Source organism: Ostrea edulis, chromosome 3, assembly GCF_947568905.1.
Source record: "Ostrea edulis chromosome 3, xbOstEdul1.1, whole genome shotgun sequence".
Taxonomy (NCBI): Eukaryota; Metazoa; Mollusca; class Bivalvia; order Ostreida; family Ostreidae; genus Ostrea; species Ostrea edulis.
Window position 1 is genome coordinate 80,885,144 of NC_079166.1, and position 15,723 is coordinate 80,900,866.

Consider the following 15,723-nt stretch of genomic DNA (forward strand, 5'->3'; position numbering starts at 1 on the left):
TGCATAATTCAAGCTAAATTACGCCCGGAGTACACCAGTATTTTCCATAGGATTTGTTGTTAAAAATCTAGCTGGACTTTCAGAATTATGGGTACGCCAGGAAATTTTAAAAATTACGTGAGCAAATTTTCGTACGGGTATTGAACAAATTAAAGGGAATGGGAAACAAATTCTAACAACTTACTAGTCCCAGGTCTCATTGCCCTTTATTGAAATAGTTAATTTCAACATACCATGGGTAGGGGTGGGTCCATAATAATTGGCTTGTGTGGCTCTTTTCTTATTGAATTATCTTTCACCCCAGTACCCCCCCTCCCCATGTGAAACACAATTGTTCTCATTATTTGTAATTCTGTCAACAATTTACATGCAAGTTTCTCTTTCATTTTCAATTCATTTCTAATTTCACTTTTGTTCACAGGGGAGAAAGTACAATGCATATCCAGGCTTTCAGGGAATGGTTTTCACGGACCGGGGAGATAAGATCATTGATCAGTTGTCCTGCCCTAGTGATCACAGCCACTGCTAGTAAGGAAGCAAGAAAATTAATTAGGAAACGACTTGCTCTAAACAACTGTGTAGACATTATTGACAGTCCAGATAGGGAAAACATAAAATTATTTCTGGAAAAGATTAAAAACACTGTGCCTATTGAAGTGACATTTGGTTGGTTACTAAAGGACTTGTCTCTTGAGAAAAAGGACTGTACCAGAACACTTGTATTTTGTTCAAGTATAAAAACTTGTACAGACATATATACTGCATTGCTGATGGTGTTGGACAAGTCTGTTATGGAATATGTCCATATGTTTCATTCTTGTACATCTGAAACAGTGAAGGAAAAAATTAGACAGGACATGAATGATGAGAATGGGACAATACGAGTCTTAATTGCTACAAGTGCAGCAGGTATGGGGGTGAATTATAAAGGCATCAACAATGTTGTACATTATGGTCCACCTAAAGATATGGACAGTTTCGTTCAACAGCTTGGGCGTGCTGGTCGTGATGGTTGTCAAGCTTTGCATCTGCTTATTTACAACAGCAGACACACACACAAACTTGATTCTGACATGAAAAATTACATAGAGAATAAAGATAAATGCCGTAGACTTCAAATGTTACAGTCATACGATTCTCTTCCAAATGGAAAAGGTATCAAGCATCTGTGTTGTGATATTTGCTCACAGAAATGTGATTGTGAAGACAAGTGTTGTTTACAGTTTCAGCACCCATTTCATTTATACAAAACTGATGATGATTCAAGTGATGAAAGTTTTTGTATGTCAAATGACACAGATTTTGAGTTTGATGATGAGGATGATGATACATTTGATATAATGTAGAAATGAATTTCATTTTTGAAAAAGCAATGCTTCCTACTGACATGCTTCTTTAAGCATTATACCACTTCATGAATGCCGGTTTGACATGTTTGAAGCATTGCAGTTCATACCCTCATGTAATTTCAAAAATGAAATTTATTTTTATGTATTGTAATTAAATTTCTGTCAAAATTCTCAGTCATTGAAATAGACATACCAGGTAATTATTATTTATCAAGATTTGTATGTGCGATGTTCACAACTTCAATACATTCCAGAGGAAATGGCTGTCATTGTAATTTGTATATATCCAAGATAAAAGCATTTCATGTCATGTATAGCTACTTGTGTCAAGTTTTTGTTGGTTAAGGTTTTGGTATCAAAGGACTGACAACATTTGCTTGAAGTTGGGAATTTAACAGAATCATACCAAAAAAAAGAGAATAGCTTCAATTTCAAAAAAAAGTTACAAAGTTAGAAAATCCATCTGGATTTATAATAATACGTCTCATGAAATTGACCAAGTTCATTTAACAAAAAAATACGCCTCTTGAAAAGTCTAAGTCTCTGAATTTCCCTATTTAGAATGAACAAAGTTCCAAAATCCACCTGGAGTTTGAAAAATACGCCTTGGGTTAAGGAGACGTATTTTTGTCAAAATACGTGTACGTCTCAAATTTAACCGTATTTTCAAAACTACGTAGAACTCTTGTACGCCTGGATTTCTTTGATTTCCAGGCGTAGTACGTCTAAAAATTTCATACCGGTATTATTAAAAATTGCATCTTGCATTGTTGTTATTGGAAATGTTTCTTTTTATATATAAGAATGAGGAAAATCAAATTTAGGTAAATATTTATGGCATTGAATTCTATGGGGGTGGGTATTATTATGTAATGTAAAATTTTTCTCAGATTTTGAAGTTGCTCCCATGCTATTAGATATTGTGTTATTTTTAACCAAACATTCAACATTGTTGTTTCACACACATACACACCCGTTATAAAAGTCAACACATGTACATAAATTAAGGTAGATCGATCTTCATGAGATGTCATCGATCATAGGTTTTTGAAAAAATATTTTATCAAATGAAACTTTTCGCATGATGGAGATATTTCTTTCAGAGAAATTTAATTGAACGGATAAAAAAAAATTGGTAAACTCTTGTTATGGATTTATTTTTTTTCATTTTCAACCATCACACAAAGTTGGAACTACCTTAACAGAAATAAATAAAATGTGAAATTGCTTTCAAGATTTCAGTTTCATTCAGCATTCCGACTCCCATAACTATGTATTCAATGACAAATCTGATAAATCAGGCCTTCCTCTGTGAAATCAAGTGTAAAGTTCATGAAATTCTTTTCAAAGAAACAACTTCATTGACATAAAATGATACCTATAGGGCACCTGTCATTAGGCGAGGCCTAACAAAGACCTACTATTATTACATAGACTACATTTTCATTGTCCATGTTCTAGTGTAGTAATTTGGAAGCAATTCTCTTCTGAAACTGCATCCACTGTTGCATAGCCTTTGGATCAAGTTTGGAAAGCGGTTCTTTGGCTTGACTGAGCGATGGCCAATCTGTGACAATACGATGTCCATCTTTTAGCACACACTCTGCAATTTGGCTGATGTCCCTGGATTTGTCAATCTCTGGTCTCTTCCTTCCTTCTAAAATTATGCAAAATGTCTTTGTTATTTACAGACCTTGGTCAATATATTTGCATGGTAATGGCAGACACAAACATCAGTCTGAAAATTTAATTTTTTGTTTTGTTGTTAGCACTTAATTCTCTTAGTTTAATGAAAATAATCATGTGTGTATATCTAGGGATGGGCAAAATGGATCTGAGTGATGCTTTCTTAAAGAAAAAACTAAATGTGTCAAAGCTTGGCTGCCCGAATGTACAAATTATAAGGTTCTAAGAGGGAGACAGGAAAGGTCATCAAGGGACACAATTTTCAGGGAATTAGATGACCTTAACTTTCAAGATATTTTTTTAAGAAATCAAAAATTCTTTTGGAGATCATATAATAGTAATTTTTATCAAAATTGATGGTATACTAAAATAATGTTCATGTCAAGATTATTTTTATGATAATTTTTACAAAATTCTGCAAAAAATAATGGATCTGTAATCTAAAAGTACACATCAAATACACAATAATATACTAATTATTATTAAATCAGTAAATAGTTTGAAATGGTTTCATGCATGATTTGCATATCAATTATTAAAGAATTAAGAAAATCAAGTATTTCAATATAATAAGATAAGGATATGAAAAGTTAGAAGCCTAATGTCATCTACTTATATGTAAAAGGTATGTATTTTGAAATTTTTATTGCAAGGATCTGTAGAAATTTGGCATATCTACCTTTCCTGTAAATTTCATTAGATTTCCTTTATTAACGTTAAAGTTCTATAATACGTTTTTCTGTTATATCCTATCAAATTTAAGCACACGTGCATGCACGTGCAAAATTGTAATTTTGACCATGCTAAACAGTTAAGGTCTCAAGTTATACCAACGATATAAATATCAAATGATTTCATTGAGAAATATAAAAATAAAAAACCCAACTTAGATTGCAAAGGAGAACATTTGAGGACAAAAATGTCACAAGAAGGAAGAATAATAATAAACAGAGTAAAAACAATATGTTCCCAAACTTTGTTTGGGGAACAAAATTAAGTGTCATGATTTGAGTAATTTAAAAAAGAAAAGAGGCACAAACTGAAATTATTTGTCAATGAATTTCAAGTTACTTGAAATCATTTTTCCTAAGTAATGTTATGTTGTATATACATTGAAGTTAATAAATCCAAAAGGGCATTATAATCAATAAAGAAACACTCCTACAAAATACCATGACACAATATATGGTAATATATCATTAAAATCACCAAGACAGTTTGTAAATCATGTAAAATTGGTCAAGTATGCTTTGCTTCATTTTTTCATTCACCCAAAAACAAACATTTTAGATGTCAGTACCACATAGAGATAAGTAGGTACAGAGGGCTTGGGGTTATATTACAAGACATTGATGTAAGAGCATTTTATTTTTTTTTTAAAAATAGAACAATATTTTTTTCAAGAAATTGCCATCACTCTCCTCTGTGTATTTGTTTACTGCCAGTGTCAGTTGAAATTATGTCAGCCATTACCATACCAATACTTTTTCGAAGTCAAGATAAACAGAATTATACTGGTGACAATATATAACACCTACTCCAAGCAGATAGAGCTTCGATTAACTTTCCATATATATATGTCAAAAGTAGCTTGCCATGAACCCCAAGCATGCTGGAGTAAATTTAATATACACCATCTCCCTTCAATAGTTTTGAAATATATGTATCAACATGATCTATTTGTTTTCAATGCCTACCAATGCAATTTTTTTTTACATGTCAGGTGTGTGTATACACAGTATTTGTTTAATACAAATACAATATTTATTGACACAAACACAATTACAATAATTGGCAAAGGCCCATTTATTGGATTAGTTTCTTATAAATTTCACAGTAATTTTTAAGACTTAATGTATATCACTGTTTAAATATATACATGTAACATGTATCTTTCAATGTCCAGAAAAATATTTTTCTGTTTAATATTATAGATATTTCTAAGGTAGGTGTTTCTTAGCTTACAATAAGATTTGTACATGTATTGAAAAAGAAATGAATTTCATCCTCAATCACACCAGTGTGACAAGCATTACCACATCTTTCATTATTTATGTGAAATTATATCTACCACTTTCTAAATTTTTGCAATATTTTATGTGAACTCAATCTAATATTTACTAAGAGAGAATTCTCTCTCAGATCTTTTCCTGAGTAAATCAACAAATGGAGTTCTTTTTCTCATTTTCCCTCTTTTTGTATATATATATTATAAAATATTGAAGTTTTTCTGAACCAAATATTTTTTTTCTGATTACTCCTGAGTGCACTGGTCAATGATTCTTTGTTAAATTATTTTTGGTAAAAGGTGTTGAAATTGAATATTCTGTAATGTTTGAAAATCCCAAATTCCAAGTACTGTAATCACTTGTGAATTGGTAAAGTTTAAAAGCCAAAGAATCAGAAGTTATCAGGTGATTCCAATATTTTATACTTTATATTTTAGAATGAAATTTTGGACCTAAGTGGTAGTCTGTTAAGTTCTGCCAGACAACCAGCAATAGGATGTTTTGCAGTGCATTCCAAGGATATCTTTAATGAATTTTTTCTATCTTTGAAATACCTTTGAATGAGAGATTCACTCCCCATATTTCACTACAATAAAAGTAATAATATTTTAATATTACCTTGACATCAAAGTCCTTTTCATGGTATAACTTAGTTTGTGAATCAGGTTGTACACTGTCTACAACTAAGGGCTGAATTTGTTCATCCAATACATCTGCAGCTTGCTGAGATCTCTCTCCTGCTGATTCATCTCTCAATGGCTTTAAGGAATCAGCTGGGTCACGCACGTCACTAGCTCCAGGAGAATTTGGGAATGACAACAAGCGTCGGACCTTTAGTTTACGGGGTGTTGGTGTGTTTTTTTGTCGTCCCCGTTTTTTAATGACAGGTGTAAGTACTTTGCTACCGACAGCATTTTTTAATTCTGCCAACAACTCATTCCGTTTCTCGGTCAACTTCGCTACTTTCGTTTTAATGTCGTCGTCAATTCTGACAAGTCTATTTAACTTGTTAACACAAAACTTGCAAACGTAACCCTTCCAAGTTCAGTTCTAAAAATAACTGACAAAAATCTACATTTGATTTCACCTGTCTGTAGGATTTTTTGTCTTTGATAATTTCGCTACATATTTCACAACTTTTCCCTTGGTTACCTTTTTGCATCAATAGGTATATGTAACCGATGATTTCATTGGATAAGAAAAGGTCAAAAAGTTCATGCATATTTAATGAGAAACGAGCTATTTGAATAGGATTGACCCACGGGTGATGATGGAGATAATCGAATAGAAGCACCCGTGGGTAACCGAGGATGACTCGGATGTGGATCGGCGCAAGAATTGCATCAAATCAATGCATTTCTTCGCCGGAAGCGTGACCGTGGATGAGGTTAAAAGGGCAAAACCGAATCCCTGAATAATGTGTTATTTATATTTTCACCACAGATTCCGTTTTGGTATCATTAACGTCTTATTCACTCTAATACATGAACATGTAAGTGGAAATTGATAGTGGTACAATACCTTGGATGTGTATAATATCTTAGATGCATTTGAAAGCTCACGTTTCAAAGTGTAACGTACGACTGTGACGTCATAGTTACGTTTCTGTATACGTAGCAACCAACTCTGATGGCGTCGATCCACATACGAGGTTCATTTGCGGTTACGGAAATAGCCGAGCAGTTACGATTGGTGTATGTAGTCGTGTGTTACGTTGCTATGAGAGATAAACACGACCGGTAACACGGTCGACATATTTCTACAAAGTGTTTAGAGGTGTTTTTTATATTTAACTTCCAAAAGAGACTTTATATATATATATATATATATATATATATATATATATATATATATATTACGTCGAGAGCATGTGGTTATTTCATATATTTTGCATGCATTAATCAGTAAAACTGGTCATCCATTTTCGAAATTAAAGATTAAAATCAAACAGTTCTATTAAATATTTTTGAAATGAATATTCTTGTTTCTCTGTTGTCCGATGAACTGTTTAACTACAAAATGTACACTACTGAACGAAAAACGGTACTTTTAAAATGAAACTCCATGCATGCTACAAAAGTACACGAATTTTCTGTTCATGTTTTATGAATATCTTACACTGCAGCTTTGTATAATCGTCGAATTGTGATAGAGAATAAATAATAAGCCCCCTCTCTATTTATCTAATTAACCTTTCTTTAATACAGACGCGCCCGTAAAGCCATTAGGACATATAAAATTTAGAACTTGCTGAATCATAAAGATTAAGTTTGATTCTAGACTTACCTAGTGATCAGTGGCCGTGGAACTTCTTACTTTAATCTGCAAATTATCAGTTTATATGGCGAAACATTTCACTGCCCACCCGTATATATATACAAGGGGTCTGCCAACTGCGTGCACATAGTGTATATTTACCGTCTGTTTGACAGGTGCGCCGCCTACAATATAATTGTTGCTATGGTGCCATGGTTGAAACGATTCAATACCACCCTACATTAATTTTCCATAAATGGGGAATACCATATAGTTACATGTACCATCCCGGATTTGCAAGAGTGGATTTTTTTAGAATCAAAAGGCGCGGTTTGGCATTAGAAAAACATGAGTTTGGTAATTATGTCATATACTCGTACATGTACATATTTGTAATTCTTTGCCCACAAAATCGTCTTTGTGATTTAGATTATTTCCAGAATATTGAAGATGCAGTTTTCTACCGAATGATACAATGATTTAAATACAATTAGTTTGTAAATCTGACAATTAACGACAAGTAGCAGGCCCCTGTTTTTTGTCAGCCTTTAAAATCCGGGTCCTCTAAATTCCATTTGTTCTTTCTGGGTGGATTTATCAGATATGCTATTTTTACTTCATTACTACGAAGACTCCCGCCGATTATTTCTATACAATAGTTTCTTTGTTTGGAATTTAAAGGATTCTCTGAGATTTGGGGCATAACGTACTTTGATATTCAGTTGCCTAAAAAATCTTTTGCAAAAGATTGTAGTTCCTTTGTAGACATGCATGCATGTTCACAATTTTTTATAAAAATTGTTGAAAATGTGAATTAGGAACGAAACTCATAAGATCATCTTAAAATGTTGGATCTGCCACTGTATACTTCTAATTCAAATTATAAAGTTTAGATATAGGTATATACATATATGTACACGTATTCAAATTCATCGATATAAGCAAATCTTGTGTGTCGCCTCTGAAGACGAGTCCTAAGTTGTTAGAAACATTTTCAAATTTTATGCTATTTGAATAAGAAAATGTGAAAATCGTGGAGGAAAATTCATGACATCTGAAATCTTGACATTAAATTACCGAATGTATGACACGAATAGCCGTGTTTCGAGTTACTCCGGAACACAGTGTTTATTCTGTGTTTAGTCACGCCGCGTCAAAAATGTTCCACAGGGTTACTTCCGGTTTATCGTTGTTTACCAACAGTCGACACTTCGTGTATTAGGCCTAGGCTTAATTTTGTCGATCATCATGAAATTGAAATACAAATTTAATAGTTTGGGGTGTATGCGGTACATATTTGTTTATGAGCGTTTGATAAGCTACTATTGATCTACGAAATACAACGAAAGACTTCGTCAAGAACAGAAGAAGACGATGCATGTCGTGTAACTCACACAAGGCCCAGCTGTCTAGTAACCGGAGGGGTAAAGGAAAAGAACGTATTAGACTCACTGAAACCTGTCAAACAGGTAAAATGAAAATTATGACGACATTTTATATATATACAAAACACAATGTGCACTGCTTCATAAAGCAGGCATTAGGTCCACTCGGGTCCAGTACAGTCTAGGGCCTATGTGAAATAGAATTTACGTTACCAAATCAGGGCCAAAATGGGCATAAACATGTAACATATATAACCAGGTCCATTCCAAAGACTATTTCTACCTACGTAGCTATTAATAGCTACCTAGGTATTTAAAGCTACTTAAAGTAGCTACTTTTACATGTTTTTAAAGATATAAATAAATAATAATTAAGGCACATCTTTTAAACAGGTCAGTCGTTTTATGTATCATGTTGTGCATGTGCATGACAAAATTCGGAGTGTAAATTTATATACTTTACGAGGGTGGAAAATGTAGAGGAAATTGCGTGAAAAATCGACTCAAAAACTTTTAATGTAAGAGTGCATGAATGTTAACTTTAAAATTAATAAAGATTTGTAAAACATTCTAGACTTCTTATCATGTATCTTTGATCCTAAGTTCCTAGAGAATGGAAGTGGGTGCAGTTATTGATGCAAATTTGAAAGTAATCATTTTTTGTCCAATATTTTTGTGGTATTCAATGTCAGTATAAGTGAATCAAGAAATTTGGTACACACCATGTTGCGCCGTTCCTGCGTTTGGCCACGAAATGCAAGTAAAGGAAAACGTAGGTAAAAATAGCTACCTGGAGTAGGTTTAAATACCTAGGTAGCTATAAGTAGCTACATAGGTAGAAATAGTCTTTGGACTGGACCTGATAATTATTGATATAAAATTTAGATAATGACAATACACAGTGAAAAGTAATAGATTAGCTATAATATTATAGGTATTTGAAATGGCTTTATTATTTAAAGCTAGTTTAGATTGAATTAGACTGGGTTTCTAAGTGCAATGATATAGCCATATGTGGGCGAGGATAAAATTATCTACTTGGGTATAGTCAATATGCTGTCTAATTTGAAAATAATTATTTATCAACTAATACTTGTGTTACAGATTAAGTCTTTGGAGTTCGACTTTTAATGATATACTCATGTAATTGGAAGAATTTTTAGCATGACTATTTATTGTTGTAGTCATTTTATTGACTTTTCACAATCCAGTAGGTATTTGTGATTACTGCTCATATTTATATCACTGAACAAAATATATATCTGATCATGATTAAGGTAATATTATTCCTTTCAGCAACATAATTTCAATTATGTGCTCATAGACTGGTCCAGCACAATCTCTAGTATACTTAGCTATATAAATATGCTAATCAAGCTATATAGCTTTGTAAAGCTAATTGAAATTGCTTGATATAACTATTTCAAATCTTCTATCAAATATATTTTTAAAGCATAAAAATTGAATTTCTAAGTGAAAATATTTCATCCTTGTACTTGAAACAACACACTGTAAACAAAAAAAGCTTCTTAAACTATGTACCTTAGGAAGAATTTTGATTCAAAATTGTCAAATGTTTAGGATTATTAAGTTGTTACAGATTCCACATTGTAAAGTCATCATATACTTATCAAAGCTTCGACACACACAAGGTAGTGGACAGTTATCAATACAAAAGAAATTCTCTTTTCATGAAAATTCTTAAAATGACATATGATCTATACCTAAAATAGTGTTGTGGTTAGTTCAAAGTACATGTATATTGTTATGTGTCATTGCACTTAAGAAATTTAATCGAAACTAGCTTAATGAAGCTGTTTGAAATAGCTTTATAAAACTATATAGCTAAATATAGAGATTGTGCTGGGCCTGATAGATATAGCAATGCAGAGGAAATCCGTCATATGCATCAAAAGTTTGAAAAAGGTGAATTGACTTAAATATAAATAAAATCATGAAAACTCGTACATTCACAGTTTTAATATGAATTACTTCATGTATTTAAAAATAAGTTAAAAAAAATATACATGTATGTACAGTGAACAGTATTTTTAACAAATACATGAATTATAATTTCAGCATTATTATTATTATTTATTTTTTTTTACATCTTTGCTTCTCAAATTGACAAAAGTCTATTATCAATATTGTGGCATCCCTCCTCTTTTTCAGGTATATGGGAACAGGATCATTTTCCATGCCTTTCACTTGAGGTCTTCAGTTTCATCATTAATCATCTGAATGTCGGTATGCCAAACTCTCATGATGTCATGCCATTACTGGATATTCCTTAACACTGGTTTATTTAAGCCACACTACCTATAACATTGCCAAAATATTAGACTGAAAATTTTCAAATACACAAGATTTGAAGCAGCAAAAGAAAAGAATTACATATGTATAACACACAAAAAAGAAGAAATTAATTCTCACCTGGCTGATATGAACTTTTTACTCCTTTTTAGCTCCCTTTCACTGCATACCAGCCAATAACTAGCAGTCATTATATGCAGATCAGCCATTGTTATCAACCTGTGTATATATATGTTGAATGAAATATGAATGAAAATTGTTGTTCTTTGTTATTCTTTTTAAAATATATATATACTCAATAGTATATTTCCTTACACAGTACTGAATCAAAGGGGTAGGAGAGCAAATACATAATATATAACCTGGCTCATGTTCAGCTGGTTCCATTCTTGTATATAAGTGGTTTGAGTGGAAATGTACATATCTGATGTACATGTACATGCAAAGTACCTTGATTGCACAGGCAATATGCATCACTTGTGTTCGAATTTACTATTAAAGAGTACCCCAAGCGATGCATATTGCCTGTGCTTGATTGGTATTAAAAGTTGGAGAAAAGATCAATGTTCTTTGATATAATTCAAAATTTTGCAATTTATGAACACCGTTGTAAAATACATACACTGCTCAGATGTGGATGAGGGTACAAGTATACCTATTCTTAAGATTGACAAGATTTTGCACAGTCTATATTACATTTTTAAGAGTCAGTACAAACCTCTTGGTTTTCCTAAAAGTTAATATAAGGAAACTTGCTAGAATAATGATGTTCCTTTGTTGGTTCAGCTTTCACGGAATGTAATAATCGCACTCAATTTTGGCTGCTCGTGGTTTTCTACACAAATGACGCCATCGTTTCCTCTGCGTGAACGCTTTTCCCGGGTTTGGGAAAAGGTAAACTTTGACATCTTCCCAAGTAAATATATATCCCTTGCTATCCTTTATCTGATTTGCGACAGTTTGTGCCGCAAAATCTATATTTTGTCAAAAACAATTTTGTTACCAGTGTAAACAAAATTAACCGGAAGTACCCCTGTGGAACATTTTGCTCATATCACGTGACCGGCGTGGCTAAATACGAAAAATCCCGGGTGTTCCGGAGGAACTCGAAACACGGCTATTGTGTGGAAGATGAGATACACTCACTTATTGATTGTCCTTTATATACAAGTGAAAGGGAAACCTTTTTTCATAATATTTCTAAATATAATACAAACTTTTTATTTGTCAAATAAAGAAAAATTTCTGTGGGTTATGTCAAACGAAGATAACATGTTGTTAATCAAGCTGGGTCAGTTTTTAATCAGCATTTTTTGAAATGAGAAACAATAATATACAATGTAAAAGGTAAAAATGTATAAGTTTCTATAAAATAATGTATACCATAGATTCTACAATGAGACAAATTGTACCAGGTAAAACTCAGATGCTTATTCTACAAATGTTCATTATATATCATTGATTCTAAAATTTAATTTTATAATAATACAATATTGTTATACATACACTGTATTTCTAGACAGCTTAATTTACTGTACATTCTTTTTTTTCTGTATTTGGTCTTTTGATTGTCACTTTTTCCCCTTCTTTTCTTAAGCTTGTATGCCCGACAGGGCTCAAAATTGGATTTGTAAGTAAATATATATACCTGTATATTAAATCAACATATACGAAGTCCATGAAAACCAATAAATTAAGTATACCAAAGCACTCATCAAATTACATGTACACGTGATAGAGTACCGTGTGAACTACACATACTCGCCGAGTAAGAAACAGGGGCCTGCTACTTGTCGTTAATTGTCAGATTTACAAACTAATTGTATTTAAATCATTGTATCATTCGGTAGAAAACTGCATCTTCAATATTCTGGAAATAATCTAAATCACAAAGACGATTTTGTGGGCAAAGAATTACAAATATGTACATGTACGAGTATATGACATAATTACCAAACTCATGTTTTTCTAATGCCAAACCGCGCCTTTTGATTCTAAAAAAATCCACTCTTGCAAATCCGGGATGGTACATGTAACTATATGGTATTCCCCATTTATGGAAAATTAATGTAGGGTGGTATTGAATCGTTTCAACCATGGCACCATAGCAACAATTATATTGTAGGCGGCGCACCTGTCAAACAGACGGTAAATATACACTATGTGCACGCAGTTGGCAGACCCCTTGTATATATATACGGGTGGGCAGTGAAATGTTTCGCCATATAAAATGATAATTTGCAGATTAAAGAAGTCAGAAGCCCCACGGCTACTGATCACTAGGTAAGTCTAGAATCAAACTTAATCTTTATGATTCAGCAAGTTCTAAATTTTACATGTCCTAAAGGCTTTACACGCGCGTCTGTATTAAAGAAAGGTTAATTAGATAAATAGAGAGGGGGCTTATTATTTACTCTCTATCACAATTCGACGATTATACAAAGCTGCAGTGCAAGACATTTATAAAACATGAACAGAAAATTCGTGTACTTTTGCAGCATGCATGGAGTTTCATTTTAAAAGTACCGAATTTCGTTCAGTAGTCCATATTTTGTAGTTAAACAGTTCATCGGACAACAAAGAAACAAGAATATTCATTTCAAGGATATTCCATAGAAGTGTTTAATCTAATATAAACAATATTTTATTATGTATAATACATAAAAGGTTTGGACTACAGGCGTTGCCTATATAAGCCCTTTCCATACAAATACATGGTCAAGGTCATACAGATATAGTTATTATATAATGATAATGAAGCAATATAATATCAAATACATTGATATGTTTAACAGTTTCCATTTCTATGATAATTTATAGCTTGATGTATGACTGACAAATATAATTTAGGTATGGATATAGAAGTTTACTACACAGGAAAAAGATATCAACAAGTTGGTTCTGTGGTTTGAAAATGAAAGATTTTAAGAAATTAAACAAATCTATTTGTAGACAAAATAAATTCATGTACAATTCTGAAAATTACAACATTTTGATTATAACTGAGATTATTGTCACCATACAAATTAAGTTCTAAAGATAAATGTAATTGTAATTGTAGATCATTAATACTTTGTATCAGTATTTGTCTTTGTGTACAATATTTTTGACACTTCAGAAAAAAGTGAAGTTTGGTTTCAGGACTAATTTGACACAAATCACAATCAGGATTTCCCTAAGAAAGTGCTTAAATAAATCAGCATTAAGATTACTAGCTTTATTTCGCAATTGACAATGCAATATATTTGCTTTTCGATTGCCATAGTTAAAATAATGTTTAGGTTTGATGCAATGTATACTTTTGATGGCACGTTTAAAATATAGTAGTGTTGGAAGACTTCGAATACTCAAGGGTAGGCCATTCCACAATTTTATAGTCGAAGGGATAAAGCTATTCATATACGAAGTTGTTTTCGCTATTGGAAGGTTAAATTTTAGAGTATCCAGGGGCCAGTTTAACAAAACTATCTTACGACTAAGATCTGTTTTAAGTCCAAAATTTGTCATAAGATCCATCATAGGTGTTTCACAAAACTGTCATATCTTAAGATAATCTTAAGATTGTTAGAAATCTTAAGACATCCAGATACTTGTCTTAAGTCTATACTGAACTATGTTGTGCTAAGAGATACGTAGCTTATGCAGAGGGAACGTGGTTTCAGGGACAGAAACAATTTATTAGACTATATGGAGGATGTGGACATCATTGATGAGCTTCGTATACCAAGACATGTGTTCTTTATGATGAACTCAATATTCGATTAGAATATCCCACAGCCAACTTTTTCCGGCCTACTTTCGCTGTTTAGGCGTGTCCACTTTTTCTTCATTTCTTCACCCGACCAGACATACTCTGTTGAATTTACAGTATCTTAAAAACAAATGTCTTTTTTCCCTCCACCTTGTCAAACAAAACTGATAGTTCAGCAACTGAAACGTTTGGACATCGTTTCATAGACATATCAAATCTTTTGACACTGAGTGCATGCACACGGACTTTGTAGATGTTGTGTGGTCACAAGTAAACATATTCGAATATCATTAATTTATTGTTTGTAGACACAAAAGCAGTGTTGGGTGAATCTATTTCTTCGCGTTTAAATGTTTTGGTTAGTTTTCGTACTATTTCATTTCATTCAGTTATAGGCTTTATCACATAGGGAAGCCTTTGCGCTCAGTATACATGTAAAGTCGAACACGTGTTTAATTACACGCGTTTTGTTCTATTAATGCGTCGTTCGTTATAAATTTGCTTAAGTATTTCTTGTGTCTTTGGTTTTGCCTACCCACCCACACCCTCGTTTACTGAATACCTTTTTTGTATTCAGTATATTATTTTGTTGAATAAAACAAGTATGGCGTTGCTAACTTGTAACAAACGCAACAATCCTAGATTGTCTTTTTTCTTTAAACATATTGTATTTCATATTAGTTAAGCAAATATTTTATTTTCGGAGGAAAAGAATGAGGGAGAAAATAAAAAAAAATAGACTTTTGACATAGCGTTTCTATAAAATTATCATTCATTGTTATAGACCTTCATTTTTTTCGTATATAAAACTAATACGATTTAGAAAAAACATTTTAAGTGTTAAATCAACTCTCACACTTGTGGTCTACTGACCGGTCAACAGGTTACGAACTGTTGACCGGACAATAGTCTGCCTTATTTCCATTGGCTACGCAAGTCACGTGATTCTCGGCCTGCTGCTTTGTTTACGTAAT

The 15,723-nt window shown here is 32.5% G+C and overlaps 1 protein-coding gene, 2 long non-coding RNA genes and 1 pseudogene across 4 annotated transcripts in view; 2 read left to right on the forward strand and 2 right to left on the reverse strand.

The window, feature by feature from the left end:
- LOC125675590 (ATP-dependent DNA helicase RecQ-like) overlaps positions 1–1,784 on the forward strand; it is a 9,567-nt pseudogene extending 7,783 nt beyond the window's left edge.
- Positions 1–15,723, reverse strand: part of LOC125675594 (galectin-9B-like) — a 36,101-nt gene that overhangs the window by 14,180 nt on the left and 6,198 nt on the right. The window contains exon 1 of one of the 2 annotated variants that reach the window (XM_048913349.1): positions 7,331–7,478. The exons of the other annotated variant lie outside the window; for it this stretch is intronic. The gene's annotated coding sequence lies outside the window, so the exon portion shown is untranslated. Of the gene's footprint in view, positions 1–7,330; positions 7,479–15,723 lie in introns of those variants that run through there. 2 annotated transcript variants of the gene reach the window in all.
- LOC130052920 (uncharacterized) lies at positions 8,397–11,254 on the forward strand. Its single transcript, XR_008801301.1, has 2 exons — positions 8,397–8,769; positions 10,858–11,254. It is a non-coding gene; the product is annotated as an uncharacterized LOC130052920 (long non-coding RNA).
- On the reverse strand, positions 10,651–12,248 carry LOC125646477 (uncharacterized). Its single transcript, XR_007359713.2, has 2 exons — positions 11,717–12,248; positions 10,651–11,217 (listed from the first exon to the last, which is right to left on the reverse strand). It is a non-coding gene; the product is annotated as an uncharacterized LOC125646477 (long non-coding RNA).